We start from the raw sequence: 15,148 nt of genomic DNA on the forward strand, positions 1-15,148 counted from the left end.
CGGACCCGGCCCAGCCGCCGCGGGCACCCAGCAGAGGCGCGGACCCGACCCAGCATGGGCTTGTGTTTGCGGCACTTTCTCCATTTGTAGAATGGGGGTGATAATAGCTCCTGTCTGCCAGGGCTGTTGGGAGGATAAAGTGAGAGAAGGATCGTAAAGCCCTTAAGGCCTGGCTATAGGTAAATACTTCCCGGAGCTATCAGTCATGTTCCCTCACCTCTAGCTTCCTCATCATCCTTGAGTTGGTAGAACTGAAACCTGTATGGCCTTATATGAATTGGACTCCCTGCCTTGAGCCTCAGTTTCCTCCTTTGCCAAATGTAAGAGGATTGAAAAATCATCTTGCAAATACAGCTAGCTTTGCCGTAGTCATTGCGTGATAGTAACTGTTCTGGAAAGCCACTGGGTGCAAAGCCTACGGTTAGCTCTGGTGACCTTAAAGAAGACCACAAAGAATAGAAAGAATGGGGGGGGGATTTAGGTGAGATCCAGAAGCGGTGACATGGTATCTCTTAGTCACTCAAATAAAGATGGAATGCTTTTCTTTTTGGAGGGGGAAGGTAGGGCAATTAGGGTTAAGTGACTTGTCCAAGGTCATACAGCAAGTTTTATGTGTGTGTGTGTTAAGTGTCTGAAGACGGATTTGAACTCGGGTCCTTCTGACTCCAGGGCGGGTGCTCTATTCACTGCAATCGCCTTTCTTTAAGGAGGGTTAGGAAGGTGAGCTGAGAAATTGATTTTCTGCTACACTGGGGGCAAGTTACAATGGTACCCACATAAACTAAAGTGGAGTGTCTTTGAATACGAGTTTGCTGATGGATTATATTTCTCTTGTAGGAGGACCAGGCTAGTCAAGTGCAGAGGGGTGGCTTATGAAGACCCTAGGTGAAGGTTCCTTCCTAAAGGGATTATAAGGGCGAGGGGTGTTTGGAAGTTGTCCCAGCAGCCTACAAATAGAGTAAAAGGCATTACCTAAATAACTTCATAACAAAGTGGGGAGAACTTCAGTCAGTCAGATGAAATGATAGGGAATTGGCCATTGGCTGAAAGCAGCTAACGGTTCACAAACTTCAAGTGATTAGTTGGGAGGATAAGTCATGCCCATTGTGGCCTATGTGAAATGGACAAGTGGGCTGCATTCCAGAACCTCCCTGCATCAGTCAAAAGGAGGAGGAAGAGCTCCGCATGCCCTTCACATTCTCCCTTGGGCCTCTTCCCCAGTCCAGCTAGGGGAGGGAGAGAAAGGGATTTCTCTCTCATCTCACCACAGATAATGGCATCTTGCAAAAGTAGCATTTCTTGAATTAAGTTCAGTAGAATAAAATACAAATTTCTCCAAACATTTCTCCTGCAAACATCCCTGTCTCTATTGAGGGCTCTTCAAGTCACCAGATTCATAAGGTGGAAGCATTCTTGACTTTCCTTCTTCACCTCTCATCTGTATTCAGTTGTCAAATCTTGTCCATTCTATCTTCATATTTGTCACATCTGTCCGCTTCTCTCCACTCACATGGCCTATATCCCAGTTGAATCAATCAACCAACAAGCACTTAGTTATTAAGCCCTCACAATTTGTCATACTCGGTGCTGTCAAGTCCTGAAATAAATCAAAGCCGTGAGTTGAGGAATAAAGTGTCTTTAACTGAGATAATAGGGTGGTAAGCCTGTCATCCTGGAGGATGTCCCTTGAGTGCAGAGCACAGTGGATTTCCCAACTCCCCTTCCCAGGAGGAATCAGTATGAGGTAGCAAGACCTAGTCATGAGACCCCAGTGGCCCTTGGCAGTCTGGGCAAGGAAAGCCACTTCATTCTGGCTGTTCTCCCCTTCATGCCATGAATTCCAATGAAAGGGGGCAGGGACATTAGAAGCCGAGATCCAGCATAAGCTAGGTTTCTTTACAAGGTAAAATCTCTGGGTGTGGGGACTTAGCTTGTGGTTCTGCTCAATGTAATCTAGAGTAACTATCTAGAGAGTAGGAATGTAAAGACATTACTGAAATCCTGACTTTACTAGGATGATTAACAGATTGGTTAATGTTACATTTGGTAGTAACAATTTTCTGTCAGTATTAAGTGCTGAGGAGACAGAAAAATGAACATGGTTTGTGCTCTCAAGCTAATCACATCTTACCTGGACTACTGCAATAATTTACTTTTTTTTTTGCAAGGGGGAAGGTAGGGCAATTGGGTTAAGTGACTTGCCCAAGGTCACATGGCTAGTTAGTGTTCAGTGTCTGAGGCTGGAGTTGAACTTAGGTCCTTGTGACTTCAGGGCTGTGCTGTATTCATTGTGTCACCTAGCCGCCCTGCAATAATTTCTTTAATTGGCCTCCTTTCCCCCAGTAGTTCTCATCTCCCAATTCATCCTCATAGGCCAAAATGATAATCCTAAAACACAGATCTGACTATGTCACTCCCCGTGTCAGAAAACTTCATTGGCTCCCTATTGCCCTCATTGGAGTTTTTCAATCAGAGAGGATATGACCACTTGTCAAATATGCTATTATGGACATTCCTTTTTTGGATTCCATTAGATAGTTGTTGAATTTCCTTTTAAGTTTCAAACTCTGTCATTCTGCCTCTAGGATAAAATACAAACTCTTCCTTAATTGAAAATTTGGCTTCCACAATTTGGCTCCCACCCTGATTTCTTGCCTTACTTCACATTACTTTCCTTCACTGCCCCCCTCCCCACATCCTAGTCATTGGTCATCTATACACTGGATGGAAGTTCATCTCTTGTCTTTGTGCCTTTGCACAAGCTAGCCTCTGTGTCTGGAATTCATACTCTATTCATTCCTTTTTTTATTTTTTTGGAGGGGGGAAGGCAAGGCAATTGGAGTTAAGTGACTCGCCCAAGGTCACACAGCTAGTAAGTGTGTCAAGTGTCTCAGGCTGAATTTGAATTCAGGTCCTCCTGACTCCAGGGCCAGTGCTTTATTCACTGTGCCACCTAGCTGCCCCTCCTCATTTCCACCTTTTATAATCCTTGGCTTCCTTTAAAGCACAGCTGAGGTGCCAACTCTTCTGCAAGGCTTTGTCTGATCTCCCCAGTTAATACTCTCTCCCACTCCCATATGTGTGTCTCTGTGTCTCCCCCCCCCCCCTTCCCTCTCTCCAGTTTTTGAAATTACTTTCTATTTACTTATCTGTACAGGTGTTGTATCTCTCTAGCAGAACCTAAGCTCCTTGAAGGCAGGGACTTCTTTCTGTCTTTGAATCTCCAGTTCCTGGCACATAGGAGACGTTTAATCACTGTTTATTGATTTGGATTGAACTGAATGCAGTCCAACTCATCCTCTGTAAATAAAGTGGCTGAACTGGGCTATTTCCAGGTTCCCAATCTATGATCCCAGGATAACACTGCCCTAGGGCAGAGGTGAAACTCAGTTCCAGGTCTTGTGACTCTCCTGGCAGTGCTCTTTTCAATGTGACTCCACTGCCCTTCTAGTCACCCAACTATTATGGGATGGACCTGGTACTGAACAGAAATACTTTCAGAGTGTCCTAGACAAGCTCAATCCTGCTCTGCTTTGCCCTTCATGTTACCTGCCTCCAAACCCTCTTCTCAGGATTGTCAGGCCCCTAATTTTTAATATGGAAATTGCCTCCTTGCTCAAAGGAGACCGCCCCAGCAGCCTGAACGATCTTGGGGAAAAGATTTCCACAAGGCAACTTTGTGATGCTAAACTAGGCTCACCTCCTGCTGGGATACTGGGGGTGAAGCCACAAAGCAGTTGGGTCTGCATACAACTATTTCTCCTTGACTATTTTATCTGAATTGCCCACTCACCTTTCTCCCTCCTGCTCTCTGAATAGAGCTTCAGATCCAGGGCTGGAGAATAAAGGGCTGCCCCTATCCCACAGAGATGTGACCCTGGGTTATTGATTTCACATCCTTTACACCAGGGTCCTGGGTAACTATGGGAAAAGAATGGCGAGCCATTCAGGTGCTCCCAGATCCCAGGACAATAGGGATGGAAATGCTTAAGAGGATAACTGACCCCTCACCCTGGCCTCCTAAGAAAAGTGAATTTAGAGGCAAAGAGTCACTGAGTCAGGAAGGGCCCCTGAGGTCATCTTCTCCTGCCTGTATCACAGTGCTGCACCATGTCTCTGACCTTGTACATAGTAGGCAGTTTTTGAATATTTGTTGAATTGGATTGAGTTGAATGAGACTGACATGGAGAAGAGAGAAAGACAGCAATGTAGTGAGGAGGGGGAAACTCTCCTCCAATTTCCTTCTGTCTATGTCCCCAGCACTTAGCCCTTGGCACATATTAGGCACTTGATAAATGTTAATTGACTGACTGAGTCTCTTCCTTACCCCTCTTATATTCTTGAGTTCTATTCTTGAGTAGCCAGGTTTTGCAGGGGGTAGAGCACTGGGATTGGAATAAGGAAGACGAGTTCCAATCTGGTCTCAGACACTTACTAGTTGTGTGACCCTGTATAAGTCACTTAACCTTGTTTGCTTCAATTTCCTCATCTGTAAAATGAGCTGGAGAAAGAAAGGGCAAACTATTTCAGTATCTCTGCCAAGAAAACCCCAAAAGGGGTCACAAAGAGTCAGATGTTACGGAAACAACTGAGTAATAATAAAAATGTTGGGTCCCCACTAGCTGAATGGATTTGAAGTCACATGACCCAAATGAAAATCTCAGCTTGGTATTTACCGACTGTGTGATGTTGGTCAAGTCATTTCCCTTACTCTAACCTTTTGCTTCTTCATCTCTAAAATGAGGGGTTAGGTTAGATGACTCTGAAGATCTTTCCAGTTCTCAACCTGTGATACTTGAGGGTAAAGACTAGCTCATTTTCACCTCTGTGTGCTCAGCACCTAGGACAGTGTCTTTAAAACAGAGTCTTTAAAACCAGACCTTGATTCATTTCTTTGGTATAGGGAACTCTTGGTGAAGGCATTCCCTCTACCTATGTAGGTCAGTGCCTACTCTGCTAGCAGCTTTAGAGCTTAAAACAATTTCCTGGGACACTGACAGCATAAATCACATAGTTAGGTTATACAGTTAGTATGTGTCAGAGGCAGGAATTGAACTTGTCTTTCTGACTTGAAGGCAGCTTTTTATTTACTGTTGTACACTTCTGCTCTATATTGCACATAGTAGACACTTAAAAGACATTTTTAAAAAAATTTGATTGAATTCCGGGAGCTAATGTATTTTTCCTCCCTTCTCAGTCTTCATACTTTCTACTAAGTGACTAAGTCTAGGCAAAAGTTGAATGACAACTGACAGAATGAAATCAATCAACCAAGGAGTCAACAGGCATTTATTCAGCAGGTGTCACTATCCCTGAATGGATCAGAGACAAGACTTGAACCCAGGCTTTCCTGACTGAAGACCAGTTTTCTAGCTGCTGGCCCTCCCCACTTCTTGCTTGTCCATGGAACAAGGGTTAAAGTTACATTTGAGAACTTTGTGTTTCATTTAATTGAAAAGGAAACAAATATTTGAGAAGGTGAGAAGGGGAACAAGAATGAAGAAAGGTATGGGGGAAAAGAGGAAACATGAGAAAGAAAATGTCTTGACAAAAGCAGGCACTTAAGTTTATTAAGTTGAATTGAGGACTTAAAAAACCCACACAAACTATGATGAATTCAGTGGTCAACCAATCTTCTAGAAGGTGGAAGCATGATCACCATTTCCTCATAGAGAGACAATGTACAAAAGATGTAGGAGGAGACATATGTTTTATGTGTATTTGTTACAAGGGTTTTTAAAAAACCTTCTTTCCTCAACTGGAGGTAGAGTGGGAGGGAGAGGAGACAAGGGCTCAATGAGTAATCGTTGTAATGACAATAGCAGTAGCTAACATGTATAGAGTTCTTGGAGGTTTACAAAGTTCTTTCCAAATATTATCTCATTTGATCCTTACAACAATCCTGCGAGACAGATGCTATTATAATTGACAATTTATAGGTGAAGAAACTGAGGCAAGACCCTGATTTGCCCAGGGTCACACAGCTAGTAAGTGTTTCAGGCCAGAATCGAACTCAGATCTTTCTGACTGTCCATTGTACCCCTGAGCTGCTGTAATAATAATGATGATGAGGATAACAATAGTTTGTATTTATATAGTGTTTTAAGCTTTGCAAAGCAATTCATATAGTTTCTCATTTGATAGCACATGTAACATAATCAAAAAGAAGAGAAAGAAAAGAGGGTCATTGAAGAATATATTTTGAAAAATGAACAGATGAGAATAGAGAGAAGGCTAGAATCATAAACAAGTAGGACAGTTTTGAAACATAAACTTTTTTTGGAGGGGGGAAGGCAAGGCAGTTGGGGTTAAGTGACTTGTCCAAGGTCATACAGCTAGTGAGTGTGTCAAGTGTCTGAGGCCGGATTTGAATTCAGGTCCTCCTGACTCCAGGGCTGGTGCTGTATTCACTGTACCACCTAGCTGCCCCTATACATGCTGAATTTAAAAGAAAACCATAGTGTTAATAATAGTGATGTGTGGTTATGTGCAATCCTCTTATTTTTCCTTTGTAGAGGGAAATGTCCATTTTATTGGGAGTTTGTTTAATTTAACAGGTTTTAAATGAACAAAAATAATGAATTAACTTGCACCCATCATGGGAGCCATTCCTAGATATTTAGTAGTGTCTGTCTTCTCCTTAGTTGAGGCACACCTGATCTGGGGGAAAATGTCCCTCTGATTCCATGGAGACAAAGGGTCAGGCAGGGATTCTCAGTCCATAGTGATGTATCTTCCTGAATTCTCCTAACAGTGGCCAGCCTTCATTTCAGCTCCCAAGCTAGCCTGTAAATCTCCTTCTCCCTCACAAAGCCAAGTTCCTGGAAACAGCTAGCTGTTCTTATTGTCCTCTCCTCCTTTCCTGTTCCTCTGAGCCCTTGCAATCTGGATTATTCCTATTCATCCCTGGACTAAAACTGTTCTCTACAAAGTTACTGGCAGTCTCTTAATTGCCAAAGAAGAGATGACTCATCCTTCTTTATTTTTTTCCATAGCATTCAACACTGTTGACTTCCCAGGACTCTGGGTTTTTTATATATTCATTTTTTTTTGGTGATACTGTCTCCTCTTCATTCTCTTCCCATTTGTATGGCTGATCCTTCTCAGTCTTCTTTGCTGGATCACTGGGTCAGAGATTTACAGCTGAGAAAGGAACCTCGGAAGACATCAAATTCAGCCCCCTCATTTTAGAGAAGAGAAAACAGGTCCACAGAAATTAAATCACTTGCTTAGGCTCACACCACTTGAAAATATACTAGAGGGGTGGCTAAGTGGCGCAGTGAATAGAGCATCAGTCCTGGAGTCAGGAGGACCTGAGTTCAAATCCATCCTCCAACGTTTGACACAATTACTAGCCCTGTGACTTTGGGCAAGTCACTTAACCCTGATCGCCCTCCAAAAAAAGAAAAAAAAAAAAAATATATATATATATATATATATATATATACTAGAGAGTATTAAAACCCAATCAGTCAATCAGTAAACATTTATTGCCTGTGACATACAAAGCATTGTGCAAAATACTATGGATGCAAAGAAAGATAAAAGACATTCCCTGCTCTCAAGGAGCTCACAGTATAATGAGGAAGACAAAGTGGAAACAATTATGAACAGACAGGCTTTGTAGAGGATAAATTGGAAATCATCAACAGGGAGAAGGTGCAAGAATTAAGGGGTTGGGAAAGACTTCCTGTCAAATGTGGGATTTTAGCTGGGATTTGAAGAAAGCCAGGTACAATGTCATCCTTTTTCTCATACATTCTGCTAGTTTACAATGGATTATCACCAAGCCCTGCTCCCTATCTGTGGACATGCCCCGAGTCCTTATCCTGGGCTGTTTTCTCTCCATGAATTTCCTTTCTTGGTGAGCTTTGCAGGTTCCATAGGTTCATTGATCATTTCTATGCAGATGACCCCCCAGATTTCTCTATCCAGCCTTGTTCTCTCTCCTGCCTATTTGGGATTTTGAACTCAATATACTATAGGCTTCAGGTGGCTAGGTGGCACAGTGAATAGAACACCAGCCCTGGAGTCAGGAGGACCTGGGTTTGGATCTGGCCTCAAACACTTAACACAAAATCTAGCCCTGTGACCTTGGGCAAGTCAATTAACCCCAATTTTCCTCCAAAAAGGAAATTATATATATATATGTATATATATGTATGTATATATACATATATACACACATATTATAGGCTTCTCAGGCTCAACATGTTCAAAACTGAACTCATCATCTCCCCACAACCCTCAAATTCTGAACTTTCCTATTTCTGTTGAGGGCACCACAATGCACCCTGTTAGCCAGGTCTGAAACCTTGGTGTCATTCTTGATTCTTCCCTCCCCCACCCCATCCTGAGTTCAAATCCATCCTAAGATACTTATTAGCTTTGCAACCCTAGGCAAGTTACTTAACTTCTTGTAGCCTCAGTTTTCCCAACTACAAAGGGAATAATATTTGCAAAGTGCTTAGCATAGTTTCTGGCACATAGTAGGTACTTTTAAAAAGGTTTATTCTCATCTCCTTTCTGTCACATCAGTTGCAAAATCTTGTTGATTCAACTTCATGAGGTCTCTTACATTCATCTCCTCCTTTCCACTCACACTGACTCCTCTCTTTATGGCACTATTGCAAATAATCTCCTAACTGGTCTCTGTATCTCAAGCTCTGTCTTCTCCAAACCATTTTCCACAAAGCTTTCAAAGGGATATTGCTAAATCCCAGGATTGCCTATGTCTTGCTGTTTCCCCCAAACTCCAGGGGATCCTCTGATTCCCTCTAGGATTAAATACAAGCTCCTCAATTGGTTGTCAAAGCACTCCCCAAATTAATTGCAGCCTGCTTTTCTAGCTTTATTTCACATTATGTCCCTTCATACAGTCTTTGTTCCTACCAAACCATCCCACTTGCTGTTCCCCATGCACAATATTTCAACTCCTATTTCTGCATCTTTGAACTGCTTGGGTGTCTCTCATGTCTGGAACCACTCTTGCCTAGCATCCTTCCAAGTTCTGTACTAGCTTTAAATCTTATATAAACTTTTTCCTGTTAATGGGCCACTGTTAAAGGCCCCTGCCCCAAATAACATTGGGTGTCTAGGGAGAGTACAGTGTCTTACACACAGTAGGCACTTTATAAATGTTTGTTGCAATAAAGCAGCTTGTTGTAAATTATGAATACATAATGAAGGTAGAAATGAGACCAGGGAGGGGAAAGACAATAAATTTTCCTACTGGGAAAGTTAACTTCTAAACTGATGCTAGGGTCTGCAGAGTTAAAATGAAATAAAGTAAAGTGAAGCCAACATTTTTGCCAAATTCTCTTAATATACCCCCTTTATAACAGTCTAAAATGTGCCAAAGAGAAAAACCAAGCAGAAGACAAGGGAGTCATTTTTCTAGCTCAAGACAGATTAGGAAGATGGAAAGAGAAGTCTGCAGACATTGGAGTGGTGGCTGGCCAGAAACAGAGTATGGTAGGAATGGTACCAGTGGTGGCAGCAGTAATGAGTCATGATAGTGACAGTGGCCATGGGGAGTAGTACAATACCCAGGGATGATAAGGGAACTGAGTACCTGGTTGGAAAGAGATGCTAGGGACCCCATACTTGCATTAGAAACAGGAATAGGTGCCACCTAGCAGCTCTACTGCCCATTATGCAGTTCTGGGTCATGGTTCCAGGATGGAGAGGAGTGGTCACAGTCGTGAAGGAGCAGAGGCCCTATCTATGTAAGGACCAGAGCACAGAATAGAAGGGTAGTGAAAAGACCTCTCCATGGATCATAACACCAAAAACTTACAGGCCCTCTGACTGAACTATGAAAGCAGCAGAAGGACGTAAAAGACAGAAGACAGGCAAGAATATTGTCCCCCCCCCTCCCAAAGTGAGCAGAGTCCAACTCTAACAAAGTCCAAAGACAAGAAATAGCCTGGAAAAATGAGCATATAAAGAAGTTATCATGGTGACAGGAAACTCAGTGCAAAACTCAGAGGAAGACAACAGTGTGAAAACATCTACAAAGTCTAATAGGAAAAAAAAATGCAGATTAGACACAAGTCCAACAAAAATTTCTAGAAAAGCCAAAGAAGGAGATTTTTAAAAGAGGAAAAATTATTTTAAAAATCAAATAAAACTTGGGGTGGCTAGGTGGCACAGTGAATAGTGTGCTGGCCCTGGAGTCAGGAGGACCTGAGTTCAAATCTGACCTCAGGCATTTAACACAAAAAGTAGCCATTTGACCTTGGGCAAGTCACTTAACCCCAATTGTCCTCCAAAAAGCAAAAAAAAAAAAAAATCAAATAAGACTGGTAAAGGGGAAATTGTGAAAATAAATTAGAGCAATGCAAAAATAAATTATGAAAAGAGAATTAACAGCTTGGTAAAAGGGTACAAAAATACTGAAGAAAATAACTCCTTAAGGGACAGCTAGGTGGCGCAGTGAATAGAGCACCTCCTCTGGAGTCAGGAGGACCTGAGTTCAAATTCAGCCTCAGACACTTAACACAAAACTAGCCATGTGACCTTGGGCAAGTCACTTAACCCCCAATTGCCCTCCCCCCAAAAAAAAGAAAAAAAAAAAAGAACTCCTTAAAAACCAGAATTGACCAAATGGAAAAAGAGGTACAAAAGGTCATTGAAAAAATAATTTCCTTAAAAATTAGAATTGGAAAAGTGTAAGCTAATGACTCTGTGAGGCTTCAAGAAACAACAAAACAAAAAGAATGAAAAAATAGAAGAAAATGTGAAATGTCTCAATGGAGAAACTACTGACCTGGAAAATAGATCAAGGAGAGATAATTTAAGAATTATTATTCAAAAAATTATAAAGGAAGACTGCCAAGATATCTTGGAACCAGAAGGAAAACTGACCAGATCACCAAAGTAGAAATTTGAAGAATGTACTGATCACCTCCTGAAGCAAATATCAAAATGAAAAGTCCCTGGAACACAGTAGCCAAAATTCAAATCTCCCAGATTAAAGAGAAATACTGCAAGAAGCCAGAGAGAAGAAATTAAAATATCATGGAACCACATTAAGGATCCCACAAGATTTAGCAGCTACCACTATAAAGAAGCAGAGGGCTTGGAATATGGTTTTCTAGAAGGCAAAGGAGCTAGAATTACATCTAAGAATAAACTACCCAGAAAAACAGTGTAATACTATGGGGGAGGTGGGAGGTGGAATGGATATTTAACAAAATAGGACTTTCAAGCACTCTGGATGAAAAAGCCAGAACTGAAAGGAAAATTTGACATTTCAAACATAAGACTCAAGAGAAAAGTAAAAAGGTAGACGTGAGTGAGAAATCATAGGAGACTTAGCAAGGTTAAATTGTTTACATTTCTATATGGGAAATTGATACATGTAATCCCTAAAAACATTATTATCACCAGAACTGGTAATGGGAATCTACTTAGATGGAGAAAATAGGTTTTAGTCTACTATGTTGGCATGATCCTCAAAGAAAAATGGAAGAGGGAATGAAAGAAGAATACACTGATAATTGGAGGATTGGAGAATAAGATGGGGAAGATTCTCTCACATAAATGAGGCATGTAAGGAAGAATTTATACAATGAAGGGAAAAATGGGGGGGGGAGTATGCAAAACCTAAACTGATTCAAGGAGAGAAGAATATACAAATAGAGTTGGGTACAGATATTCATCTTATTCAATAGGGAAATAGTAGAGGAGAGGGAAGGTGATAGTGATCAGACGCAAAACAAATTCTTGAGAAAGGTATAGAGTTAAAAAAAGAGAAAGATAAATGTAAGAGAATAGGTTGGAGGGAAATACATGGTTAACAACATAGTGGTGAATGAGAATGGGATGAATTCACTTATAAAATGGAAGCAGATAGCAGAATGTATTAGAAGTCAGAAACCAATAGCATGTTATTTTCAAGAAACACACTTGAAACAGAAAGATACATACAGAATTCACATAAAGAACTGGAGCAGAATCTATTGTGCTTCAGCTGAAGTACAAAAAGAAAACAGAAGTAGCATCATCTCTAGTCAAAGCAAAAGCAAAAACAGACCAAATTAAAAAAGACAATCAAGGAAGTGATATTTTGCTAAAAGGTACTATAAACAATGGATTAATACCATAATTGAACACATCTACTAAATGGCACAGCATCCAATTTTTTTTAAATTTTTATTTCTTTTCTTTTTTTACTTTTTGGAGGGCAATTGGGGTTGAGTGACTTGCCCAAGGTCAAATGGCTAGTTTTTGTGTTAAGTATCTGAGGCCGGATTTGAACTCAGGTCCTCCTGACTCCAGGGCTGGTACTCTATGCATCCAATTTTTTGAAGGAAAAGTTAAATGAGTTATAGTAGGAAATAGTAAAAATATATTATTAGTGGGGTATTTCAGTTTACTCCCCTCAGAACTGGATAACTCTAGTCATAAAATAAACAAGAAAGAAGTTGAAAGAGATGAATAAAATTTTTAAAAAGTGAGATGTGATAGACCTCTGGAAATACTGAATGGAATTAGAAGGGAATATATTTATATATCATGGCACCTTCACAAAAACTGACCATAGAGTAGGGTGTAGAAATCACACAAACAAATGCAAAACAGCCGAAATACTAAATGCATTATTTTCTGACCATAATGCAATAAAAATTACATTCAATAAAGAACCCAAAAAATGAGTGGGCCAAAGACCAAATCATAGAAACAATCCATTATTTCATTAAAGAGAATTACAACAATGAAACAACATGTCAAAATTTGTGGGATGCAGTCAAAGCAGTACTTAGAAGAAAATTTACATTTCTAAATGCTTACATCAATAAAGGAGAGAAAGATGAGATCAATTAATTGGACATGCATATAAAAAATACTAGAAAAACAAGAAATTAACATCCTATACCAATTAAATATCAAAATAGAAATTCTGAAAATCAAAGGAAAGATGAATATAATTTAATGTAAAAAAGAAACCATTGTACTAAGAAATGAAACTAGGAACTGGTTTTATGAAGCAACAAAAATAATAAAATAGATAAATCATTGGCTAAGTTGATTAAAAAAAAAGAAAACCAAATTACCAGTATAAAAAATTAAAAGGGTAAATGAAAACCAATGAAGATGGAATAAAAGCAATTATTAGAAGCTATTCTGACTAACTCTATGACAATAAAATGAAATGGATGAATATTGTAAAAGTATAAATTGTCGTGATTAACAGAAAAACAAATAGAATACTTAACCCTATCTTAGAAAAAGAAATTGAGGGTGCAGTTAGGTGGTGAAGTGAATAGAGCATTGGCCCTGGAGTCAGGAGAACCTGATTTCAAATGTGACCCCAGACACTTGACACTAGCTGTGTGACCTTGGGCAAGTCACTTAACCCCAATTGCCTTGCCCCCCCCCAAAAAGAAAAATAAATTAACAAAAAAGAAAAAGCAAATGAACAAGCTATAAATGAGCCCCCTAAGGGGAGGGGGGGGCAATTTTGTAAGGAAATTCTACAAACATTTAATAAACAATTAATCCTAATATAAGTTGTTTGAAAAAATAGGTAAAGGAGTCCTACCAGATTCCTTCTATGACACAAATATGGTTTTGATACTGACATCAAGGAGAGCAAAAACAAAAAACTACAGACCAATTTCCCTAATGAATATTTTAAATAAAATACTAACAAGGAGATTACAACAATATATCACAAAAATTATACACTATGAACAGGCTGGATTTTTACTAGAAATGCAGGGCTGGTTCAATATTAGGAAAATTGGCCATATCAATAACAAAAACACCAAAAGTCATATAATTACTTCAATAGACAGAGAAAAGGCTTTTGACAAAATGTAACACCCATTCCTGGGGAAAAAAATAGGAATAAATGGAGCTTAAAAAACATGATAAGTAATATCTACCTAAAACCAAGAGCAAACATTATCTATAAAGGAATAAAATAGAAGTCTTTCTAATAAGATCAGGAGTAAAGCAAGAATTTACCCATTATTATTCAATATTTACACCATTATTCAATATTGTACTAGAAATGCCAGCTCTATCAATAAGACAAGAAAAAGAAATTGAAGAAATAAACATAGGTAATAAGGAAACAAAACTATCACTTTTTGTAGATGATATGATAGTATACTTAGAGAACCCCAGAGAGCCAAGTAAAAATTTTGTTGGAACAATTCCCAACTTAGCAGAGTCTTAGGATAGAAAACAAACTCACAGAAATCACCAGCATTTTTATATATAACTGAAAAAAAATCTAGCTGGAAGAAATAGAGAAACTCCATTTAAAATAACCACAGACAGTATAAAATCCTGGAGAATTTACCTGTCAAGACACACACAGGACGTATATGCACACAATTACAAAACACTCTTCATACAAATAAAATCAGATCTAAATATTGGAGAAATATTAATTGCTCACTAGTAGGCTGATCTGATACAAGAATTCCTAAATTAACTTACTTATTCGGTGCCATGTGAATCAAACTGCCAAAGGATTACTTTACAGAGCTAGACAAAGTCATAATAAAGTTCATCTGGAGGAATGAAAGATCAAGATTTAAGGGAACTAATTAAAAAATGTGAAGGAAGGAAGCTTAGTAATACTAGCATCTCCAACTACACTACAAAGCTATAGCGAACACAACAGTCTGGTACTAGATGAGAAATAGAGTGGTTGATCAATGGAATAAATTATGTACAAAATATACATAAGCAAATGAGCACAGTGACAATATTTGATAAACCCAAAGATTGCAGTCAGTGGGGCAAGAACTTGTTGTTTGACAAAAGCTGCTGGGAAAACTAGAAAGTAATCTGGCAGAAACTAGGCACAGAGCTTATAACATATACCAAGATAAGTTCAAAATGTGCATGTGATTTATTAAAAAAAAGGTGATACCAAGAGTCAACTAGGTGAGCATGGAAGCAATTACATGTCAGATCTCTGGATAAGGGAAGAGTTCATGATCAAATATGACAGAGAGATTCACGGGAGGTAAAATGGATTATTTTGTTTATGTGGAATTAAAAAAGTTTGTGCAAACAAGAAGAATGAAGCTAAAATTGGAAAAAAAAAAAGCAGGAAACTGGGAGAAAATTTTACAGCAAGTTTCTCTGAAAAGGTCACATTTCTCAAATATACATTATAAAA

The 15,148-nt window shown here is 39.4% G+C and overlaps 1 protein-coding gene across 3 annotated transcripts in view; it reads right to left on the bottom strand.

The window, feature by feature from the left end:
• The window catches only part of DGUOK (deoxyguanosine kinase), a 49,208-nt gene extending 46,127 nt beyond the window's left edge, over positions 1 to 3,081 (bottom strand). The window contains exon 1 of one of the 3 annotated variants that reach the window (XM_069102807.1): positions 1 to 3,081. This exon is cut by the window's left edge and continues 631 nt beyond it. The gene's annotated coding sequence lies outside the window, so the exon portion shown is untranslated. The other 2 variants (XM_069102806.1, XM_069102804.1) reach the window with 2 other exon arrangements.
• Between the last annotated feature and the right edge of the window lie 12,067 nt (positions 3,082 to 15,148).

Source organism: Petaurus breviceps, unplaced genomic scaffold (assembly GCF_028583685.1).
Source record: "Petaurus breviceps papuanus isolate PSGF00001 unplaced genomic scaffold, PetGlider_PUasm1.0 556, whole genome shotgun sequence".
In the NCBI taxonomy this organism is placed as follows: Eukaryota; Metazoa; Chordata; class Mammalia; order Diprotodontia; family Petauridae; genus Petaurus; species Petaurus breviceps.